Below are 16,223 nucleotides of genomic sequence, written 5' to 3'. Positions count from 1 at the left end.
TTGACAAAATGAAGTCCCAGTATTTTCCTCTCACTTCTTGAATGTCTTTGCTTTCACCTGTTTTCCATTTAGCAATGAAGTTGGGCAGCCATAAACTTAATCATCCCCTTTGACCTGATGATTCCACTCCTGGGAATTTCGTCCCAGAAAATAAACCCAGAAGGAGACAAAACAAATACGAAAGATCTGCATCTCCTCGATGCTCACGTAATCTCATTGTGTTGGCTGTATTAGAGCACAGCCTTACAAGAATAATGCAACTGTGTTCTTGACCCATCACGAGGATAAATGGACCCCAGAAGGGACAAGTTGGTCTTCTTCTCCATCGACATTGTAGGGAGGGGACAGCAGTTGTTTTGCGTGCCCACATTTATTCTAATCCTTTCTTTTGGAAGCAGCTACTTGAGTTTGCTTTGTGCAGGATCCCCGCCGCCATTGGAAACAGCCTTGCTGTGACTCCAAGGACCCAAATCACTCCCAGCCAAGCTCAAGAAGCAGTGACTGAAGCTCATTTGTCCTCACGGCTCAGTGCTGGAGACTGCCCCTGAGTTTCTCCACCCTGAATTTCTGGAACATCTCGGGATCTGTCCTCCTTCAGTTTAGCTCATGAATTTATTTTTAAATTCTGTGACCTACACACATTTTTCCAATGCTTAAGTGATCTGTAGCTGGTTTTGGTTGCTGGAAATCATAAAACTGTCCAACCAGGGTCTTCCATGAATCTTTTTTCTTCATTCTCCCTGCTTCCCCACCCCCTACTCCCCCTCCTTTTCCAGAGCATGTTCCGTTTTGCCTTGTCTGTAAAGTCATTGGTATCTCCAGTCTGAAAGGGCACTTCATGGGAGAAGCTTTAAGATTCTTTCAAATAAGTAAATAAATCTAAAGAAAAGAAAGAGAGAGAGAGAGAGAAAGAAGAGAAGAGAAGAGAAGAGAAGAGAAGAGAAGAGAAGAGAAGAGAAGAGAAGAGAAGAGAAGAGAAGAGAAGAGAAGAGAAGAGAAGAGAAGAGAAGAGAAAAAAGAAAAATGGGGCTGGTGCTGTGGAGCCACAGGTTAAAGCCCCAGCCTGCAGCAGCAACATCCCATATGGGCACCAATTTGAGTCCCAGCTGCTCCATTTCTGATCCAGCTCCCTGCTAACGCACTAGGGAAAGCAGTGGAAGATGGCCCAAGTCCTTGGGCCCCTGAACCTGCATGAGAAATGTGGAAGAAGCTCCTGGCTCCTGGCTTCAGATCAGCTCAGCTCCAGCCATTGCTGCCATTTGGGGAGTGAACCTGTGGATGGAAGACCTTTATCTCTGTTTCTACCTCTCTCTGTAACTCTTTCAAATAAATAAAATAAATGTAAAAAAAAAAAAAAAAACCAGAAAAATAAGAAAAAAATCCAGACATTGTCTTGGAAATTAATCCTGTTTTCCTTCTTTGAGCCACACAAAACTACAGTATGTGTCTTCAGAGGCTTGCCTGCACAATATGAGCACGACAGTATCATACAGAAATCATTAACTGTGTTTTTAAAAAACTAATACACTAAAGGAAAGGGCCTCAAAAGTGATAACATTCCAGGAAAAAAACTCCCAGATGAAGATTCACCATGTTTTAACTTGGTACTGTCAGAAAGTATATACTTAATTTGACTTTGCGTATTAACAGTCATTAACAATGAGCCAGCAATGGTAGCAGCCATCTGGAACACCATGATCTGTATATTATCTGAAGATAAGATTTAATGCAAGAAGGGGTAAGATAGGGGGCAAAAAAGAAAAAGAAAATCCCAAAAACTCAATTACATTTAAAGTAACAATACATTTTATGAATTGTCACCAGCTCTGCTAACATACACAAGCTATGATGTTCTAGAACTTTAAAAATATGTTTACGGGACAAGCATTTGGCCTGGCAATCAAGATACCAGTAAGGGGGCTGGCGCTGTGGTGTGGTGGGTAAAGCCACCGCCTACAGTGATAGCATCCCATATGGACACTGGTTCGAGTCCTAGCTGCTCCACTTCCGATCCGGCTCCATGCTAATGTGCCTGAGAAAGCATCAGAGGATGGCCCAAGCCCTTGGGCCCCTGCACCCACATAGAAGACCTGGAGGAAGCTCCAGGTTTCTGGGTTCAGATCAGCCCAGCTCTGGCCAGTATGACCATTTGGGGAGTGAACCAGCGGATGGAAGATCTCTCTCTTTCTCCCTCTGTTTCTGCCTCTCTATAACTCTGGCTTTCAAATAAATAAATCTTTAAAAAAAAAAAAAAAGATACCAGTTAGGATGCCCATGTCCACATGGGAGAACCTGTCTCCAGCTTCTGATTGACTCCAGCTTCCTGTTAATGCAGATACTGTGAGGCAGTAGTGACAGACCAAGTAATAGATCATTAGGTCTCTGCCATCCACATGGGAGACCTGGACTGAGGGTACAGATCCCAGCTTTGGCCCCAACCCAGCCCTGGTCATTATAGGCATTTGTGGAGTAAGCCAGCAGCTATGAACACTGTCTCTCTCCTTCCGCCTTTCATGTAAATAATTTTTTAAAAATATTAAAATATATTTCATAAATGTAAGTGTGTATATATCATTTGTGTGGAGAGAGAGAGCACATTAATTTTTATGTGTCAACTTAGCTCGATTGTGGTGCTCACATGTTTCGTGAAACATCATTCTGGGTGCTTCTGTGAAGGTATTTTGTAGAAGTTACTAACTTTTTTTTAAGAGTTTATTTATTTATTTATTGAGAGGTAGAGTTACAGACAGTGACAGAGAGAGACAGAGAGAAAGGTCTTCCATCCACTGGTTCACTCCCCAAATGGCCGCAACAGTCAGAGCTAAGCTGATCTGGAGCCAGGAGCCAGGAGCTTCTTCCAGGTCTCCCATGCGGGTGCAGGGGCCCAAGGACTTGGCCCATCTTCTACCACTTTCCCAGGCCATAGCAGAGAGCTGGATGGGAAGAGGAGCAGCCAGGACTAGAACTGGTGCCCATATCGGATGCCAGCACTGCAGGCGGAGGATTAACCTACTGCACCACAGTGTCATCCCCTAAGTTATTACCTTCTAATAAGTATATCTGAACAACACAGGTTACTCTCTCTAAAGCGGTTGGGCCTCATCAAATCAACTTAAAGTCTTCAGAGCAAAAACTCGGGCCCCAAGGAGGAAGAAATGCTGCCTCCAGACTCCACCTGCAGCACCAGCAGTTGCTGGAATTCTAGCCTGCTGCCCTGCCCTGCATATTTTGGACTTGTCAGCCCCACAGCAACTGTGTGAGCAAATTCCTTAAAATATCTGTAGACAGGGCTGGTGTGGTGGCATAGCTGGTAAAGCTGCCACCTGTAATGCCAGCATCTCGTGTGGATGCTGGTTTGAGTCCCAGCCGCTCCACTTCAGATCCAGTTCCCTGCTAGCAGCCTGGGAAAGCAGCAGAAGATAACCCAAGAGCTTGGGCCCCTGCCACCCACATGGGAGACCTGGAAGAAGCTCCTGGCTTCCGGCTTTGGCCTGGCCCAGCCCTGGCCATTGCAGCCATCTGGAGAGTGAATCAATGGATGGAAGATCTCTCTGTCTCTCCCTCCCTGTCTGTAACTCTGCCTTTAAAATAAACAATAAATCTTTTTTTTTAAAAAAATCTATGGACAAATAGAGAGAGATACAGATATAGACGTAGCTATAGATAGCAGGTCTCTTTCTATGTATAACCCTGACTAATGCAATACATACATATGTATGTCTATAGGGTGTGTGTGTGTTATATAATACATATATTTATATATCAAAGCAATAAAGTCAGTCTCTGGAGTAAAATAATATGACAGGCACTATATTGAATTAGGAAATATCAGGGAAAGAACAATACAGGATTGGGGATAGAACATTTTTACTTTTAATTTTACTTGAATCCTTCATTTCAGCTTAATTAAAAACACAAGTCTGGGATTTATTTTAGTAGTGCAGTTATTTGCTTAGTAGTGTCTCTATAATTAAAGCCACTTCTATTCTTAAAAGGAGACATAGTACTGATTTTGGATCCTGCTTCTCATTAAAGGATCTTACAGTTTTCCATTTCTACAGCAAAGCAATATTTGTGCTATGAGCAAGACTTCTCAAACTTTAAAGTGCATACGGATCACCTGGGTATCCTTTGAAAATGTGAATTCTTGGGACAGGTAGTTGGCACAGCAGTTAGGATTCTGTTTGGGACACTAGCATCCCACATCAGAGTGCTTGATTTTGAGTCCTTGTTCCCCTTCTAATCCCAGTTTCCTGCTAATGTGCACCCCGGGAGGCAGCAGTCACGGCTCAAGTGCTTGGATCCCTGCCACCCATGTGGAAGATGAAAGTTGAGTTCCGGTTCTTAGCTTCAGCTTGATCCAGCCAGGGCCATTGTGGGTATTTGGGAAGTGAATCAGCAGATAAGAGATATCTCTCTCTGTCTCCGCATCTCTCTGTCTCTCTGCCTTTTAAATAAAATGAAAATAAATAAAATGTGGATTCTAACTCCTCAGGTTTGGGATGGGGCCTGAGAGTCTGTGTTTTTATTTTTTTTTTTAATTTTCTAATTATTATTTGAGAGACAGAGAGAGAGAGAGGTTGAGGGAGAGAGAGAGTATTCCCAACTGCTGGTTCAATCCCCAAATGCCTATAATAGGCTGGGGCTAGACCAGGCTGAAGCCAGGAGCCAGGAATTCAATCCAGGTCTCCCACATGGGTGGCAGGGACCCAACTGCCTGAGCCTTCCTCTGCTGCTTCCCAGGGTGCACGTCAGCAGGAAGCTGGAGGCAGGAGCCAGGACTTGAACCTGGTGTGGTCAGGTGTGGGCATCTCACCTGCTAGACTCACTACCTGCCTAGGGAGTGCATGCACTTTTTTTATTATTATTTTTTTTTGACAGGCAGGGTGGACAGTGAGAGAGAGACAGAGAGAAAGGTCTTCCTTTGCCATTGGTTCACCCTCCAATGGCCGCCGTGGCCGGCGCACCGCGCTGATCCGATGGCAGGAACCAGGTGCTTCTCCTGGTCTCCCATGGGGTGCAGGGCCCAAGCACTTGGGCCATCCTCCACTGCACTCCCTGGCCACAGCAGAGAGCTCGCCTGGAAGAGGGGCAACCGGGACAGAATCCGGCGCCCCAACCGGGACTAGAACCCGGTGTGCCGGCGCCGCAAGGCGGAGGATTAGTCTAGTGAACCGCGGCGCCGGCAGAGTGCGTGTACTTTCAACAAGCACCTAGGTGATGCCCATGCAGGCGCTCTGCAGCCTACACAAACGCTCTGCAGCCCACACCTGAGAAGCAGGGGACCCGAGCAGGGTTATCCTGCTGGGGAGGGATGAGAGTCACCTGCAGGGCTGGCCGAATAGCAGATTGCTGGACCAACTCCAGGTTTCTGATTCAGTGAGTTCAGGTGGAAACAGTGCTTCGGGGCCATAGTTTCAGAGAATTTCAAGCCACAGTAAGGGTTCCCTTACTGTGAGAATCAGCTGGAGTGCTTTGTAAACTACAGAGGCCTGTGCTCTCTCCTAGAAAGCCTGATTCAGGCGTGGCATTGTGGCGTAGCAGGTAAAGCTGCCAGCTGCAGTGCTGGCATCCCATATGGACACAGGTTCAAGTCCAGCTGCTCCACTTCCGATCCAGCTCTCTGCTATGGCCTGGGAAAGCAGTAGAAGATGACCCAAGTCCTTGGGCCCCTGCACCCACTTGGGAGACCCGGAGGAAGCTCCTGGCTTCAGATTAGCACAGCTCTGGCTGTTGTGGCCATCTGGGGAGTGAACCAGCAGATGGAAGACCTCTCTCTCTCTCTCTTTCTGCCTTAGCCTCTCTGTAACTCTGCCTTTCCAAGTAAAATAAATCTTTTTTAAAAAATAAATTTAAAAAGTCTGATTCAGCAGAGTGTTCTTACCAAGGGCCCCAGGTTGCTCTTTGAAAGGTGAAATCATGGCCAGCACCGCAGCTCAGTGGGCTAATCCTCTGCCTGTGGCACTGGCACCCCGGGTTCTAGTTCCAGTCGGGGCGCTGGATTCTGTCCCGGTTGCTCCTCTTCCAGTCCAGCTCTCTGCTGTGGCCCGGGAGTGCAGTGGAGGATGGCCCAGGTCCTTGGGCCCTGCACCCGCATGGGAGACCAGGAGAGGCACCTGGCTCCTGGCTTCAGATCAGCGCAGCGCGCCGGCTGCAGCGGCCATTGAGGGGGTGAACCAACGGAAAAGGAAGACCTTTCTCCCTGTCTCTCTCTCACTGTCCACTCTGCCTGTCAAAAAAAAAAAAAAAGGTGAAATCATGTTGGCGTTGTCTCAATCCCAATGTCCTTGAGAACACTGTGAGGATCCAGAAATGTGAACCCAACCGCATCTCTAGAAGTCGGGTACTAGACTGATATTTTTAACATTCACTAGGGATTCTGACACATCACAGAGCTGAGAACCCCCACCTCTGGCTGCACATTAAAGACTTGTTTAAAAATTTAGTTCTTTATTCCAGAGGCAGAGCGAAGCAAGAGAAAGATTTTTCCATGCCCTGGTTCACTCCCCAACTGCCTGTAACAACCAGGCCTGGGTCAGTTCAAACCTGGAGCTAGGAATTCAACCCAGGTCTCCTCTATGGGAAGCAGGGACCCAAGTACTTGAGCCATCACCTGCTGCCTCCCAGGGTGCACATTAGCAGGAAGCTTGGAACAGAAGCAATGTCAAGACTGAAACCCAGGCACTGTGATACAGATGCAGGCATCTGAACATCTAGGCCACACACTCACCCCCAGAGACTTTTTTAAAGCAGTCACTTCCTCCTGTAACACCACTCCCAGCTTCTCCTTTAATTAGTCTAGGGTGGGTTCCTGGCTGTTTCTTTTTTTTAAATACTCCCAGTAGATGTTAAGGTTCAGTGAAGGTTGAGAATTAGAGTTCCAGGCCCACAAAAACCACAAAAGTCCCCTCTGCCCTAAGACCTAGAGCGGAGGGGGAAAGGCGCCCCCCCCCACACACACACCTCCTCTCGCTGTGCACCCCTGGATACACTTGGTCCTCAGAGAAGCCCCTTCCCAGCAAGAAGCAGGATTGTACCACAAGCACCCTCGAAATGAGTGGAAGCAAAGGCCTCCTGCATTTTAAATTCAGGCCTGCACTCATCCACTTATTGATTTATTTGTAATATTTATCATGCTCCTATTACAAGCCAAGCAGTAACTAGAAGCTGTACACATAATTAACAAGTTCCTGTTTCTCTTTTCTAACTTTTATTGATTTATTTATTTTAAACGCAGAGAGCTCCCATCTGCTGGTTCACTCCCCCAAATGTCCATGGCATCTGGAGCCCATCCAGGCCAAAGTAGGGAGCCAGGAACTTCCTCTGGGTCTCCCACTCAGGTAGCAGGGACACAAGGACTTGAGCCATCACTTGCTACCTCCTGGGATGCATGTTAGCAGGAGGCTGGAACTGGGAGTGGAGCTAGGACTTGAATCCAGATCTTAACCACTGTGTGAAACACCCACCCCAAGCATCTTCAAGATTACCGGGGCGGTGCTGTGGTATAGCAGGTTAAGCCTCCACCTGCAACCCCAGCATCCCATATAGGCGCTGTTTCAAAACCCAGCTGCTGCATTTCTGATCCTGGGAAAGCAGCGGAAGATGACCCAAATGCTTGGGCCCTTGTACCCTCATGAGAGACCCGGGCGAAGCTCCTGGCTCCTGGTTCCTGGCTTCAGCTGTTGCGGCTGTTTGGCGAGTGAACCGGTGGATGCAAGATCTCTCTCTCTGTTTCTCCTCCCTCTGTCTCTCCTCTCCCTGTAACTCTGCCTTTCAAATAAGTAAAATAAAATAAATCTTTTAAAAAAGGCATGTATCCTCAAAAAAAAAAAAAAAAAAGCAGCAGTAGCAGCTTACCATCTAAAGATTCAAGCAAATAAATACTCCTTGATTCACATCAGCATTCCTGTTTCCTGGGATGAGGATGACCGTGGGGTGGTTCCCTACACTCCCCCCAGCCTTGGAAAGGTGGAATACCACCGCGGGACCCCCAGGGTCTCTCACAGGTGCCAGCCCCAGCCACCACTCTGGGGAGGAAGGGTGAGCAGCCCGCTCACCAGACGTGCCCTTTCCCACTCACACACATGCAATGGCAGATCCGAGAACTTATTTTCACTTGACATGGACAGTCCTGTTCTCTGCCACTTTCCATAAACCAAAATGCCCGCAGGATGAACCGTTGCCGTATTCGGGAAGGTAAGCTATCCCGGTGACCATCCGGGGCTCTGCCACAGGCCCCGCCGCCAGCACTCTCTGAGCCACGCTGTCAGCACGCACAGAAGTCAGTGAACAACGGGTTCCCACCGTTGCGAGCACAGCCAATGGGGACTCAGGAGCCACCGCTCTACGTAGTGAGGGTCTCACGGGCTCCTGATAGCAGAAGTCATCAATCAGTCAGCTGCTTTTGTCATGTTTGGTTAAAAGGACATAAACCATTTCCCAGCGCTTCTTGTCATGCCTCTTAATAGAAGCATTTCCAATAATTACCCACAGTGCCATTGTCCAAGGAGCCGCCCGCTGGCTGTTAGCATCTGGAGGGGAGGCTACTGGCGAGCAGGGTTTTAATTTAGTTAAGAGTTTTCTTTAATGCATCTCCTCTTGGCAGGAGGAAGTCACGACCAGGCATCATAATGCTCTCTCATCTGTCACAGGCTTTTTACAGTTGCTGTTTTTCCCTTTCCTCAATCAATCCTGTTGTTCCTTTCAATATCCCCCAAAGTGCCAGGACCCTGGAGCTAGAAAAAAAAATAATAATCTATTACACGGTTAGCTTTTTCTTTCAGTGAAAAATGTTGCACGTTGCTTTATCTTAATTGACAGTTTTCCCCTTCTAAATTGTACAAATTGTGCCTGGCTAAAGGGCCCAGTTTAGTTGTAACACTTGATGCACGATCCTAAGGCTTTACTGAAATGCAAATTAATTTTCTAGGAAAATCAGATGAACAAGCCTCCACAGAAGCAAGATTCCCAAAAGCAATGCTTAAATCAGTTGGCTGGGTCTCCCCTTCTTCAGCTCATTTCTGGGTTGGGTGTTTTTGGTTTTGGTTTTGTTTTAATTTGTGTGGATTTTTTTTTTCTCCTATGAAATAAGATTGCCTCAGGTGTCAAAATCAAGTCAGTGGTGAGACTGGGAACACTGCTCAGCTGTGAAACCTGGGCAACGGAAGCCTCAGTTCCTCATGTGTAAATGGGACCAAAACAGGACTGCGTCGTGGGGTTGTCCTGAGCAGTGCAGGACAGTGGGTGGACAGCCGCAGGCTGTGTTATGCATGGTCTCCCCGGCGAACATTCGGTAAATGCTGCTGGTATTTTATTACTATTCTCTGTGGAACTCATAAGGGATGGATTGGATCAGGCAATACGCAGGCAACACCTTTTTATAATTAATATTTTTTAGCCTACATTGTCAGATTCCAGCTATCTGGTTGGATACACACTCCTTTCAGCAGCTAGATTGAGGGGTGAATTTTAAGGGTGGCTCAAAGACACCGGTTCAGCTCACTTTGCCAATGAAGAAAGAGAGCGATTATTCATCAAGGAAATGTAGCAATCGTGCATTAGTAGCATTCCACTGTACTTGACATCAAAGTGGGAAAAAATGTTTCTTTGATCCTTTGTATAGAAGGAAAACAACAGTGTTAAAGTTTTAAAATATTGTAGAAAATGTCACCCTTTAATTATTTAACAACGCTGCCTCCCCCGCTAACCCCCTCCCCACCATGAAGGAAAAAGAGGATGGCCGAAGAGCATGAGGTGCTGAGTGGGTTCCATGTCAGCTACCAGTTAGCAACCTACAGCAAGAATCAGTTTTGGGGCCAGTGTGGTAGCACAGTGGGCTAATGCCCTGGCCTGAAGCACTGGCATCCCATATGGGTGCCAGTTCGAGAGCCAGCTGCCCCACTTCCAATCCAGCTCTCTGCTATGTCCTGGGAAAGCAGTAGAAGATGGGCCAAATCCTTGGGCCCCTGCACCCGCGTGGGAGACCCGGAAGAAGCTCCTGGCTCCTGGCTACTGATCGGCACAGCTCCAGCCATTGTGGCCAATTGGGGAGTGAACCACTGGAGTGAACCTCTGTATGTGCGTGTAACTCTTTCAAATAATAAAAAAGAAAGGAAAAAAAAAACACTTTATAAAAAAAAAGAATCGGTTTCCTCTTCAGGAACTGGAGGCTAATTGGACAGCATCATTTGGGGGTGAGAAACTGTGTTCCTGCATTTGAAAGAGCTTTATGATGTTTAAATTATGATATTTTAAAGAAATAAAATTAAGGTATTAACAAAAATAATCTACCGCTGGCCATAAGGAGAAGACGTCCTACTTGCCAGGGTGACACTGCCGTGGATTTCCACACTGTATTTCCAGAGGAGGACGGATGCTCCACCCTGCACAGAACCGCGGGGCCAGGGCTGCCTGAGCTATCGATCCAGGCAGATGGAGGAGAACTAATGGATTCTCATGACTGGGGTCATAACTGTAGGTGTCACCAGGAAATTCTGTGCTGCTGTCCAAAGACAAAGATAATAAAACAGAGGAGAGAGAGACAAACTGTCAGCCCTCAGAGGCCGCCTCCAGGGGTCAGAGATGCTGTAAATAACATCTCCTGGGTAGTGCAGCTGCATTTGTAGGCAGAAGGGTGGTAAAATCCAGCCCCCAACCCAACTTGAGTTTGATTATGTAACAGAGAGTCTCTAATCAGGCAGGTGTTTGGCTCAGCAGTTAGACCTCTTGGGATACCCACACTCCATATTGAACTCCCCGCATTTTAGTCCCAGCTCTGCTTCCAATCGAGTTTCCTGCTAAAGTACACTCTGGGAAGCAGCAAGCGATGGCTGAAGTTGTTGGGTCTCTGCCCCCCACATAAGAGAATTCCTGTTTCCTGGCTTCAGTTTGGTCCAGCCCTGCTGCTGCAGGCATTTAGGGAGTGAACCAGCAAATGGGAGAGTCTCTCTCTCTTTGCCTTTCAAATAGATACAATTTTTTTGAAAAGAAAAAGGGTTAGGCCGGCACTGCGGCTCACTAGGCTAATCCTCCGCCTAGCGGTGCCGGCACACCGGGTTCTAGTCCCGGTTGGGGCGCCGGATTCTGTCCCGGTTGCCCCTCTTCCAGGCCAGCCCTCTGCTGTGGCCAGGGAGTGCAGTGGAGGATGGCCCAGGTGCTTGGGCCCTGCACCCCATGGGAGACCAGGAAAAGCACCTGGCTCCTGGCTCCTGCCATCGGATCAGCGCGGTGTGCCGGCCGCAGCGCACCGGCCGCGGCGGCCATTGGAGGGTGAACCAACGGCAAAGGAAGACCTTTCTCTCTGTCTCTCTCTCTCTTACTGTCCACTCTGCCTGTCAAAAAAAATTAAAGAAAAAAAAAGAAAAGAAAAGAAAAAGGGTTAAGAAATAATGTTTAATCTAAACTGCCAACAGTTTCCACATTGTAGATAATGATGTAAACAGATAATTTTTGCCATTAATTTAGAATAAATTAATAAATTGTCATACTATCTCAAGGACTTTTGGTTTTACGCATAAGCCAAAAATAATTCCTATAATCCTCCTGACTGACTCATTAGATATTTATTAAACTTCTATGCCACTCTTCTGGGGGTTGAGAAGATAGCAATAAACAAAGCAGGCAAAAATCCCTGCCTATGTGGGGCTTACCTTCCAGCAGGACGAGAAATGAGAAGTGTGGTGAGTGTGTGTTGGATGGCATTAACAGTCCCAGTGCTTCCCCCTCCCCCATACTTTCCCCGTGTCCTGTTTTCTGCAGTGAATGAGTATGGCTTTCTCCTTTCCTTTTGACTTTGAGCTTGGTCATGTGATCTGCTCTGTTCAATAGAATGAGATAGAACTCGGAACATGCCAATTCCTGCTACACATCCTACAGAAACAAGAGATCTTCATGATTCTAATGCCCACACTGCCTTGCCAACAGAAGGCGCTGGTGAGCTGGTCCAAGGAGAAGGACAAGCGACACAGGGCATAGCTGTTCTAGGGAAGCCTCCTCAGCCCAACCTCGTCTAATGTAGAGGACCAGGAGACTCTTAGATACAGAAGTAAGCCCAGCCAACATCAGCCCAGCCACTCAGTGTGCCCAGCCTGGATCCGCTGGCCTGCCATGAACCCACCAATGCATGTGCTTATAATCAATGATCACTGTTTTGAGATTGAGTCTGGCGGTTGTTTGCTACACCTCAATAGCCAACCGTCGCAAGTGTTAAAGAACAATCCAAGTAAAGCAGTATAGAGAATAAAAAACACTGTGCAGTAGTGGTGATGCTGGAATCCATTTCAAATATGTTTATAACATACAATTATCTCTTAATCGTTTGTGATCCTAAAGACCTCTCTTTCCAACAGCTGAGATCAGTACATGGCATCCCCAACACAGATTCTGTATTTTCACCCTAGTACCATGGAAGTCCAAACAAATATGAAGCAGAAAAAAACTTGCTGACTTGTTCAGATATGAGCAGAGCAGCAATTAATGCCTATCTCCTGTTCAGTGCAACTGTCTACATTCTTTGCTCTTGCAGATGTCTGAAGTGCAATATGTAAACTCATACTCTTTTTAAAGACTTATTTACTTGAAGGCAGAGTTAGAGGGAGGGAGGGTGGGCGGGAGAGAGGGAAAAGGAGAGGGAGAGGGAGAGAGAGAGATATCTTCCATCGGTTCACTCCCCAAATAGCTACAACAGCCGGGGCTGGGCCAGGCCAAAGCCAGAAGCCAGGAGATTCATCCCAGTCTCCCACCTGGGTGCAGGGACCATCTTCTGCTGCTTTCCCACATGCATTAGCAGAGAGCTAGATTGGAAGTGGAGCAGCCAGGCCTCGAACCAGCACCCATACGGGATGCAGGCAGTGGCTTGACCTATGAAGTCGCAAGGTCAGCCCCTCATGCCTTCTTAATGTGGCATCCTGTGGTTCCCTACACATCAATTAAAGGCTTCCAGAGAAGCAGTGTTTTCTAAATCCTTGTAAACTCACTTGGGGTGTAAAGCCAGAGGGTTTAACCAATAGAATTCTTTCAATACCCTTCCTGATGTAAGACCATCTTTTAAAGATTCTTTAAAGATTGATTCATTGATTTGAAAGAGCGACAAAAAGGGAGAGAGAGAAAGATCGAAAGATCTGGTTCATTCCTAAAATGCTCTCAACAGTCAGGACTGGGCCAGGCCAAACCCAGGTCTCCCACATAGGTGTCTGGGACCCGGTACTTGTGCCATCATCTGCTGCCCTGCCAAGAGCGTTATCTGGAAGGTGGATTGGAAGTCGGGTCGCTGGGACTCGAATCAGGCACTCTGAAACGGAAAGCAGGCATCCCAAGCCCTGGCTTAACCTCTTGCACCACAAGGCCCACCCGTCAGTTTATTTTAAATCATTATACAAGTAGCTGATCCTGCTGTTTGTGGAGATCAAAGCCTTTGCGAATCACCCTTCTGTCTTCTGGGAAGGCGAGTGCAGGCTCCAGGGCAGTCATTACGTCCACCCATCCAGGAGACCAAGAGGAGTCCTGCCCAGCTTCGATTTCCCCTTTCCTACAAACCCTAACCATGAACCGTCCACCGCGGCACACAATCATCGCTCTGATGGGATCAAAGTCACAAATCCCGGGACAGGGTTCTGGAAAATTCTAGTGGCTGGAACTGGCTCCAATACAGACTGAAACGAAAGATGATCAATATATAAAGGCTGAGTTGAAAAGAAAAAAAAATCCTCTCCACCCCTTGTCTTCTAGGGAGTTACCTGTGGGTGGCTCCAGCGCACTGGTGGAAAAGGTTTGCCAGCATCTTCATGAAGGTGCTTTCAGGACCGGTAAAACGACTGTCTTTTCAAGTTTCCTTTTCCGTCGTCTTGGACGGATTCAAACCACTGAGCTCACACTGCACAGAGCTGAGCGTTGCTGGACAAAACTCACTTCACCTCTCAGAGACTCTAGCGGCTCACTGGCAAAACCCAAGAACTGGAGAATCTGTTATAGCAATGCACAGTGTCAGCACAGGCGTTTCAACTACCGATTCGAAACCAGCCAAAAGGAGCATCCGCTATCGGCAAAGCCTTCCCACTCTCCGATCTTACTCTGTGACCAGGGTGATAAAATTACCTTTGTAGTATTCTTGATAAAAATACCCACGTAGTATTTCCAAGTCGGCCCCCGAAGCTACCGGTTCCCAATCAATTGCTATTCACACTCACACATCTGCACACATAAAGCCACTTCAAACACCACGCTGTGGGGTCCTGACATAATGACTGAGCCACCAGCTGTCGGGGCACTGCACTGAATTGGGGACACAAACCCCATTTTCCTATGTAAATTGGCCTGGACGCTGCTTCGGCCCCCAACAAAAGGGGACAGTCCTGTTAAATGGGGCCATCTGGCTGTGCCCCCGGCCCCAGTGACACCTCCGGGATGGAGTAAGCCGCACTGATCTTCCGGGGGGCCGGGGAGGTGGCGCGGTAGAGCGCAGCTGTCACCCCGGCCCCAGGGGGCCTGCCCGCAGGGGTTGGGGGCGAGCAGACTCGCGGTGGTCTTAAGCCTCGGGGCCCCGGGCGCCTGAAGGTCTCACTGAGCACTCCCGGGTTGGGGAGAGCGCGCTTTGTTCCTGGGCCCCACAGCTTTGGGCAGGGACACCGCTCCGTCCCCGGGGCCCCAGGGCAGCTCCAGCCTCACCGCCAACAGCCGCGGGCGCCTCCATAGCAACAGCGTGGGAGCTCCGCAAACCCGGGAGAGGAGCCGGGAGGAGGAGGGGAGCCGGGAGAAGGGGCGCAGGAGAGGGAGGATGCAGGGGAGGGGTGGGAAGGGGAGCAGCGGAGACCCGGGGGAGGAGGGAGCAGGGAGCAGGGGCGCCGGGGAGGGACCCGGGAGGGGAGTGGAGAGAGGAGGCGGGAGCTGCGGAGGAAAGAAGGGAGGGCGCAGGAGCGTGGGTGCGGGGCTAGGAGCAGCTCCGGGGTGGAGGAGTGCGCGGGGAACCGGGGCGGGGAGCGCTGAGAGGGGGATGGGAGGGGGCTGGGGAAGGAAGGGCGCGGCCCCGAGCCGCCCCGCCCCGCGCTCTCGAGCTGGGGCCCGGGCCGCGGGGTTCTCGCGCTGAATTCCTGCCCCAGCTGCTCCGCGGACGGAGGCGGAGCGCGAGCCGGGGCGGGCGGGGCGGCGGCGGGCGCCCTCCCCAGCCCGGGGGCAGCGCCCTGCCTTCGAGCCGAGAGAACCCCTTTCCCGCGACCCCGGCTTTCCCAGGCCCCGCGAGCTGCAGGCCCGGCCGCTGAGGGAGTCTTCGCCGAGGCTCCCCTTTCGCCCGCAGCGTTTGCACCCGAGAATGTTTTTTTTTACAAAACCGATAGGGAGGTCCTGTGGGGTTTGTCTGGGGTCCCCTACCGTCGGGGAGCTTGTGATGAGAGCTGTGCGTGCTAAGCTTGGCCTTTGAAACGATATTTTCTAATACACAGGTGAACATGTTGAGGAGACGCCAACACGAATACCATTCGTGAGTTCTGTTTACTGAACAGCAACTTGCGCAAGACATTGCCCCAAAGTTAGCGAGATGGATGGGATCCATGCTCTCGAAGAAGAGTTTACCACGAAAGTGGACTACAACCATGCTGTGAAAAGCGTGCTAGCTCTTATGCCATGTTGTGAAAATGGGGGAGGGTGGGGAGGCGGCGCTGTGGCGTAGAGGTTAAAACCGCCGCCCCTAGCGCTAGAGCCAGCATCCCCTATGGGCGCCGGTTCGAACCCCGGCTGCCCCTCTTCTGATCCAGCTCCCTGCTATGGCCTTAGAAAGCAGTGGAAGATGGCCCAAGTGCTTGGGCCCCTGTCCCCCGGAAAACGCTCCTGGCTCCAGATCTGCCCAGCTCCAGCCGTTGATGGAAGACCTCTCTGTCTCTGCCTCTCTGTAACTCTTTCAAATAAATCTTTAAAATAAAAAAGAGGGGGCGCCTTATTTCAGACATAAGTATTTCAAAAGAAAACCTATAGATAAATGCTGTATGCTTTAACATTCTTATAAAAAGTAAAGGGAAGAAAAATAAACTTTTGGGCTTTCTCAGCTCACATGGCTTCTGGGAAAATGAAAATAACCCTAATTGAAAAAACAGTGCTCACCATAAATAGGTTTAACTTTCAGGCAGGGAGCATGGTTGTGTGTGTGTGTGTGTGTGTGTGTGTCTGTAACAGCAGAAAATTCACCAATCAAATGGGAAGTTGTCAGTGTTTCATAAAACAAAGGTCAAAGAGGCCTC

This window comes from Oryctolagus cuniculus, chromosome 6 (genome assembly GCF_051225735.1).
Source record: "Oryctolagus cuniculus isolate XC-2025 breed Fujian yellow rabbit chromosome 6, ASM5122573v1, whole genome shotgun sequence".
Taxonomy (NCBI): Eukaryota; Metazoa; Chordata; class Mammalia; order Lagomorpha; family Leporidae; genus Oryctolagus; species Oryctolagus cuniculus.
Note: the sequence above shows the minus strand (reverse complement) of the source record.